Source organism: Primulina tabacum, chromosome 7 (assembly GCF_025594145.1).
Source record: "Primulina tabacum isolate GXHZ01 chromosome 7, ASM2559414v2, whole genome shotgun sequence".
NCBI lineage: Eukaryota > Viridiplantae > Streptophyta > Magnoliopsida > Lamiales > Gesneriaceae > Primulina > Primulina tabacum.
Window position 1 is genome coordinate 18468743 of NC_134556.1, and position 8468 is coordinate 18477210.

General features: G+C 38.9%; 1 long non-coding RNA gene across 1 annotated transcript; it reads right to left on the reverse strand.

Annotated features, from left to right (window-relative positions):
* Nucleotides 1-213: 213 nt before the first annotated feature.
* Nucleotides 214-1608, reverse strand: LOC142550826 (uncharacterized). Its single transcript, XR_012821413.1, has 3 exons — nucleotides 1316-1608; nucleotides 1201-1224; nucleotides 214-834 (listed from the first exon to the last, which is right to left on the reverse strand). It is a non-coding gene; the product is annotated as an uncharacterized LOC142550826 (long non-coding RNA).
* Between the last annotated feature and the right edge of the window lie 6860 nt (nucleotides 1609-8468).

Genomic DNA, 8468 nt, shown 5'->3' on the forward strand with positions numbered 1-8468 from the left:
AGCCGACAAGGCTCAATCACACAACTAGTAATCCAAAACCTCATAAAATAATAGTACAGCTACACAGGGCATTCCTTGGCAAAAGTATGACTCAATGATAGAATATCTGGGAACTCGCAACAACAATCCAACTACTGGGCACCGCTACCTGACGCTCCACCGGACGCGTCAAATCCTCCTGGATAATCTGCTATGGCATCAAAAACAACCATAGCATAAACAGAAAAGACGGGTCAGGCCCCAGTACGACTAACCAGTAAAATTATGACAATTATAACTGACGTGAAATAAAATCAAGTAAAATGCAATGAAATGCAATGCAATGCGTGTCGGTAACAATGAAATAACGGATACCAAAACGGAGTCCAATAAAACGCATCAGCAACAGGAACAGTGGCCACCCGTGCCAGGAATGCAGGAACGTAATATCATGCCGCCACTCATCCATGCACGTAGCATCGAGGGTCCGGTAGCGACCCGGTCAGTCCTCGAGCAGTCATCAGGAGAGTGTTAATCCTATCACTCGTTCCATCGATAAGATGTCAGGAGTGATCTATCCTATCACTCGCTCCATAGATGACGCAACATCTCAACAGATCAGCAATGATAGCAATCAACGGAGTCAAGGCTCGAAATGCTATGTATAAACTCAAATAAATACATGAATGCAATCACGTATTCACAGAAGCACATAAAGCACGCCACAACTCATTACAAAGTACTTAACGTCATTCCACATCACTATAGACGTCATAATAAAACAGTTCATACGTACCTCAACTGAATCCTTAATTTACCACAAAATATCTTAAGGAGTTCTCGCACAATCCAATCCTGTGGCAATTAATACATTTCATATCAAGTTCCATTTATTTTTCTATTATTTGACAATTTAGCCTAAAATTCCAAAAATTCTTAATTTAAGCTTTAAAATTTCTAAAACTCATCGCAAAGTCAAATATAGTGATTTAATTAACTTAAATCTCTTAATACCGGACAACTTGAAATTTCGAAAATTCGATCATATCGACTCTGAAATTTTTCGATATTTACTAGGAATTTCCAAAATGTTCATTTTTTATTTCTAATGCTATAAATACATCCCAATAACGATTTAACATTTCACAAATCATAAATTCCCAAATTAATAGACTAATATCGAAATATTATCTAAATAAATTTCGAAAATTAGCTTAATACCTCCAATCGGCTCCGATATAGCACCTACAATCAATAATCCAATATATATTAATTATTGGAATTCGAATTATTCAAAATACCCAAAATTTCGAAACCCTAAAATCCGAATTTTTACCTCAAACGCTTCAAATTTCGAGTACAACTATACAATCAGTTGTCCAAGCTCGAAATAACACGAAATCAAGACAAAAGAGAAAAATTCGAACGAGCCAAGGTTCACGGGTTCGAACGGGATCGCGATAAAACCTTGTAAAATGGGTATCACTGGATAGCTCTCGTCATGGGCTTTCCGAATATATATTTACTGTAATTTTTCGGCGACCGGAGCGGCTAAAATCGAAGGATGAAATTTCGAAATATGTTGAAGAAAGAAATAAGGTTCGGCGATGCAGTATACGGGGAGAGAGAAACTTCTGTTTCTTTCTTTTTTTGTTTATATTATGATTATTATTATTATTATTTAACCTTAAATTTTGGGCTGGGCTTGGGTGTACAGGCTGTGCTCTCACATTCTCCCCTACTAATAAAAAGATTTCGTCCTCGAAATCTAGCATACACAACATTTATACAAAATTGATTTATAAACATTTACCACTGATAGTACATAGGGAAATCAGAATACATGGAGTAATTTATTACATTTTCAAACAAATGAGGCCAATCTTGACGCATCTTAGCCTCTAATTCTCATGTAGCTTCTTCTCTCCCATGTCTACTCCATTGCACCATAACCAGTGGTATCGTCTTATTCCTAAGTTGCTTTTCTTTACGTTCAAGAATTTGCAATGGATGCTCAACATAGCTTAGGGAACTATCCAACTCCACCTCATCAATCCTCAAGACATGAGAAGGATCCGGCTCGTATTTCCGCATCATAGATACATGAAATACATCATGAATCGCAGACAAACTCTGCGGTAAGTCCAAACGATAAGCTAATGTGCCAATACTCTCAACAATCGCATACGGACCAATATAACACGGAGCTAGTTTCCCTTTGCGTCCAAATCTCATAGTACCATGAAACGGTGATACTTTCAAGAAAACCTGGTCGCCAACCTGAAATTCTAAAGGCCTACGCCTTTTATTAGCATAACTGACTTGACGATCCTGAGCTGCTTTCATTCTTTTTCTGATCATTTCAACCTTTTCTTTCATTTCTTGTATAAATTCTGGCATTTACATTTGTCTTTCTCCTACATCTTCCCAGCATATCGGAGATCTACACTTTCTACCATATAAGGCTTCAAATGGTGCCATTCCGATGGTTGCTTGGAAGCTATTATTGTAAGAGAATTCAACAAGTGACAATGATTCCTGCCAACCACCACTAAAATCCATCACGAATGCTCGCAACATATCCTCGAGTGTCTGAATGGTCCTTTCTGACTGACCATCTGTCTGTGGGTGATATGCAGTGCTCATTGCCAACGTTGAACCTAATGCTGATTGCAAACTATTCCAAAACTATGAAGCAAACCTGGGATCACGATCCGATACTATGGTTACAGGCACACCATGCAATCTCACTACATGATCAATGTACATTTTTGCCATTTTCTTATAAGTACAAGTACAATCATGAGGAATAAAATGGGCTAATTTAGATAATCTATCCACAATCACCCAAATCGCATCACAACCACGATTAGAACGAGGTAGATGTGTTACAAAATCCATAGCAATGTGCTCCCAATTCCACTGTGGCACTTCAAAACTATGTAACATACCACCAGGTCTCATTCTCTCAGCTTTAACAGGTTGACACGTCAAACATCTAGCCACAAAGTCAGAAATCTCTTTCTTCATACCTTCCCACCAGTAATGAGATTTCAAAATATGATACATCTTTCTGATTCCAGGATGAACACTATGTCGACTACAATGAGCTTCTCGGAATATAGATTCTTTCAAATCTATCAAATTCGGAACCACAAGTCTACCATTATAGCGCAGACATCCATCTGAAGCAACACTGAACTTGTCTGATTGACCTGTCTGAGTCAATTCTTTCAATCTAAGAACATGCAGATCAGTTCTCTGTGCTGCTTTGATTTTAAAAACAATCTGTGGCTCAACTTGAATAGATGAAACTATAAAGTAGTCGCCTTTAGATTGATAAGTCCATCCTGAAGTTCCCAAATGCTCATGAACCTTTGAAATAGTCAAAGATGCCAACATTTTAGGCTGAACCTTTCTGCTCAAAGCATCTGCAACTTGATTCATTCGCCCTGGCTGGTACTGAATCTCACAATCAAAGTCCTTAAGCAATTCCAACCATCGACGCTGTCTCATATTCAAGTCAGACTGTGTGAAAAGATACTTCAGACTCTTGTGATCAGAATAAATCACAAATTGTTCTCCGTACAGATAATGACGCCATATCTTCAATGCAAACACAATGGCAGCTAACTCCAAATCATGAACTGGATATCGAGTCTCATGTGGCTTCAACTGACGAGATGCATATGCAATCACTCGCCCATTTTGCATCAAAATACAACCCAGTCCATTTAGAGAAGCATCTGTGCAAACAACAAATCCACATGAGCCTGAAGGCAAGGCTAGCACTGGAGCTGTGGTTAACTTTTCTTTCAAAGTCCGGAAACTAGACTCACATTCTGCAGTCCACACAAAACGTCGATCTTTCTGCGTTAACTGGGTCATAGGCCTAGCTATTTCCGAAAATCCCTCAATAAAACGACTATAATACCCAGCTAATCCCAAAAAGCTGCAAATTTCGGAAACATTTGTTGGCTTAAGCCAATTGATAACGGCTTCAACTTTACTAGGATCAACAGATACTCCTTGTGTTGATATAACATGGCCTAAAAATAAAACTATGTCCATCCAAAACTCACACTTAGAAAATTTGGCATACAACCGCTCTTCTCTGAGTGTCTGAAGGACTAGTGTCAAATGTTCTTTGTGTTCTTTCTGTGACTTGGAATAAATCAAGATGTCGTCAATGAAAACGATAACAAATTTATCTATGAATTCCCAGAATACACGATTCATTAGGTCCATAAAAACTGCTGGAGCATTAGTCAAACCAAACGGCACGACTAGGAATTCATAGTGTCCATAACGTGTACGAAATGCTGTCTTAGGAACATCTTCCTCTTGGACTCTCAGCTGATGGTATCCGGAACGAAGATCAATCTTGGAATACATAGAAGTACCTTGCAATTGATCAAACAAGTCGTCAATACGCGGCAGAGGATACTTATTCTTCACAGTAGCCCGGTTCAACTGCCGATAATCGACGCACATTCTCATCGTTCCGTCTTTCTTCTTTACGAACAATACTGGAGCTCCCCAAGGTGACATACACGGTCTGATATAGCATTTTTCCAGTAAATCTTGAAGCTGTTCTTTTAGTTCTTTCAACTCTGTCGGAGCTAAACGATATGGTGCTCTAGAAATAGGATTTGTTCCTGGCATCAATTCAATGCTAAGATCTATTTCCCTTTGAGGTGGAAAACCTGGAATCTCATCAGGAAATACATCTGGCAAATTATTGACAACGGGAATGTCGGAAACTGTCAATCGTTCTTCCCGTGTTGCATCAAGAGCATAGATAAAAAAAATCCTTCATTGCCGGTTGACAACAACCTGAACATTTTCATTGCTGATACTAACGGAATGCGAGACTGTGAATCATAACCGTAAAAGTTCCATTTGCTGCAATAATACGGTCTAAATCTGACAATTCCATGGAAACAGTCCATAGTAGCTCGATAATTCGTCAATATATCCATACCAAGGATACAATCGAAATCAGACATGGCTAACTTGATTAGATTAGTTATCATAATATTATCCTCAAATCTAATTACACAATTTATGACTATCTCACGAGACATCAAGTATACACCGGCAGGAGTAGCCACAGACACAGTATCCAACAACGGAATAGTAGCAATCTCATGCTCATCAACAAATGCAGCAGATAAAAATGAATGAGATGCTCCAGTGTCTATCAATATACACGCATGATAATAAAAAACATAGCAAATACCTGCAATCACTCCACCTGGTGCATCCTGAGCCTGGTCCTGAGTCAATGCATGTACTCGAGCCTGCTGCGGCACCAGATATTGCTGCTGAGGAGGACCTCGAGGTGGTGGATAACCAGACTGCTGAAATGACTGTGCAGGAGCATACGGCCTGAAAGCTGGTCCTCGGGGAACCTTTCCAGACTGTTGTGGCTGAAATTGCTGTCTTTGGGCATTGGGGCACACTTTAGCAAAATGCCCAACTTGACCACATATATAGCAAGACCCCTGGACTCCTATACACTGTGAACTAAAATGTCTTCCACCACAGTGGTCACAGTACACAGCATTCGAAGACCCAACAACACTGCTCCCACTAGTACTGTCTGAAATGGAAGAGCAGGATTGAGATTTCTTCTTAAATTGTTTACCTGATAGATTGCCAGCTTCAGTCTGACACTTTCGGTATATTCGAGAAAATTAAATAGATGGTTTACGCTTTTCAACCATCCGAATGCTTTTTCGCCATTTTCAGTGCCAAAGAATTTGGGAGGACGTAATTCTTGAAATTGAGAAATTATTAACTGCATCCCACCAACTTTCTGAGTCAACTGCTCGACTTCTTGATTCACTTCTTCCTCCACGTTTCTAGCAGTCTGGGCTGCAGGACGACCACGTCTACCCCTGACAATGTCTTCAAGTCCTCGGACATTCTGGGCTTCTGACTCCAGGACAACTTCTTTTCCATTTTTGCCTCTTTCTCCAGGTACCATTCTATAAGACACAAGGATTTAACCAAGGCAAAATAACTTAAAAAACACAAAAGAACCAAAGAAAAGCTAAAACTTAGTCTCGTAGCTAGTTATTAAACTAAGTTCAAAATCTAATAAACATTACTAACTCAGGCTAATTCAAATAAATCACAGCACATAGTTCAAACAAGAGCAAATAGTCAAACACATACACAATCATTTTATTTGTGTCTAGACTCAAGTGCCCTAGACTCTACTTCGAGCATATCCCAGTTACGCTCTGATACCATGATGCGATCCCGCCCACGAGATCTTTGATTTTTCCCGATCTTTGAAACAAGTAATTGATAGGTGTGAAAATCGCCTCTAGATCACGCGGTCTAGCAACAATTCATCAACGATAGAAACAATCTCGTTCAAGAGAACCTCCAAAGAACCCGTCCTTGGCAACCCTCGTGATATTCGATTGACAAACGCCACAAAAGATAAATCTTTTGATAAGTTTGATTTTATACAACGCAAAAGTTATAACGAAACTTAAGCTTGTTTTTGAGAGAATTCTCAAAGAAAGTTTTTATAAACTCAATCAATAATGAACAAAAGTTGTTTTCAATCAATAAAATTCGTCTATATATTGATACCAAATCAAAAAGATATGAAATATACTTGCCAAGATAATAAAAACTCTAAAATAGGAAACTAGGATTCATCCCGAAACTGACTCGCGCTCGGGCGCGATATTTCTACTGCTCGGGCGCGGGGTCTTCTGGACTGTTCGCGCTCGGACAGTAAGTATGGCGCTCGGGCGGTAATATTTGACCGCTCGGGCGCCGATGCTGCTGGACTCAACTTTATCTATCACTTGAATAATGTTCTTGTGACTTCCAAACTCACTTCCACGCATCAAAAACCCTCCAGCACTTTGCACCTCGCTTGTAAGACCTTCTTCATTGCTCATAAGTCCGTGCAACGCTTCCTTGAACTTCTTCAATCGTCCCCTCGTGATTGGTCCCTCCGGCAACTCCAAAGGGTCCCATGCTTTCCTTGGCGCCTGACCATCCGTGTTCGCATCATCCTCCCCTTCTTGAAAAGGATTTGTCCTCAAATCTTTGATACATACACAAAAACGAAGCAAGTTAGTAATAACAAGAATTGTATGACTAATATGCTTACCTTTAAACTCAAGTTTGTAGGTGCTATCGCTTGCTCGGTCCATCAACACTGGACTTTCCAACATCACCATTGTCTTTCCTATAAACTCATCAACTCTTCCACATATCAAGTAACAAATGACACCAAATAATAACAACAAGATATCATTAAGTATCACAAAAATCAGATTTCTCCCCTTCTTAGACCTAGTCAACACCAAAATAATATCCACACAAGTGTACGACCATAGTTCACTAGAAATAAGATATAACTGATGCCTGACATATGAATACACTCGACATGTCATTCTCCTGTATGTAATGCATATACCCCAATCACACTCAACATGTCGTTTCATGTGCAACCAACACATAAAATCATTCATTTTATCAAAGGTAAAAACACCACTATATGCATCACTAGTACGTAACTCATGCAATGAATGTAGAATGACGAATTTATTCTCCTTAAAATTGTACTCATTATGAACATAAAAATTCTTATGTTCGATGCATGATTCACAATTCCACCCAATAGACCTCGTCATATGCAACCATAGTAAAAATTCATGCATCCTATCAATGACCCTATTTACTTCATGGCTACCAATCAAACAAAGGTCATGCGCCTCAATATCAAGCAGAAACTCATGCAATAGGTGTGTGATGAAAATTTTATTCTCTTTAAACATGTATTCATCATAAACAAAGAAATAAGCATCTTCATCGCTGCACCTCTCAAAACCATAACCAAACCAATATAAATCATGCAAATAGGACACAGTAAATGTACTATCCATGCAATCATTTAACTCATCACATGAATTTAATTCTAATGCACACAAGTCATTGCCATGACAAAGCCTCATCAATTTGACAATCTTTGAACACTCAAAATAACTAACATTTGAATTTAATTCATGCATTATATCACCATCCTCAACGCTGTGACTCCCTGACAAAATCGTCATCTCATCGTTAGACCATTTGGACATCACACTTTCAACACTCACCCCAAATTCTTGAGCACAACACAGCAATGAACTAAGATAAGGACTAAAGTCATACCTCATGCTTGTTGCGTTGGCAACTATGCTTACCTCACGGTGATTGCTCTCAACGCCAAATGGATCATCCCATTGCATTTTTACACCTTCCACATTTGCTCGTCTCCTCATCACAACTTCATCAAAACCCTGCAAATGAGAAATAACAATGCTCGGGATTGAACCGGCTATATCATCACAAGAATAATAAACCACTTTGTACAAAGGTACTTTAAGGGGTTTATACAAAAGTAAACAACTCTCATCCTCACTCTTTTCACTCTTTTGGGTCTTAAAATTATTTTTCTTTTCTTTTTCTTT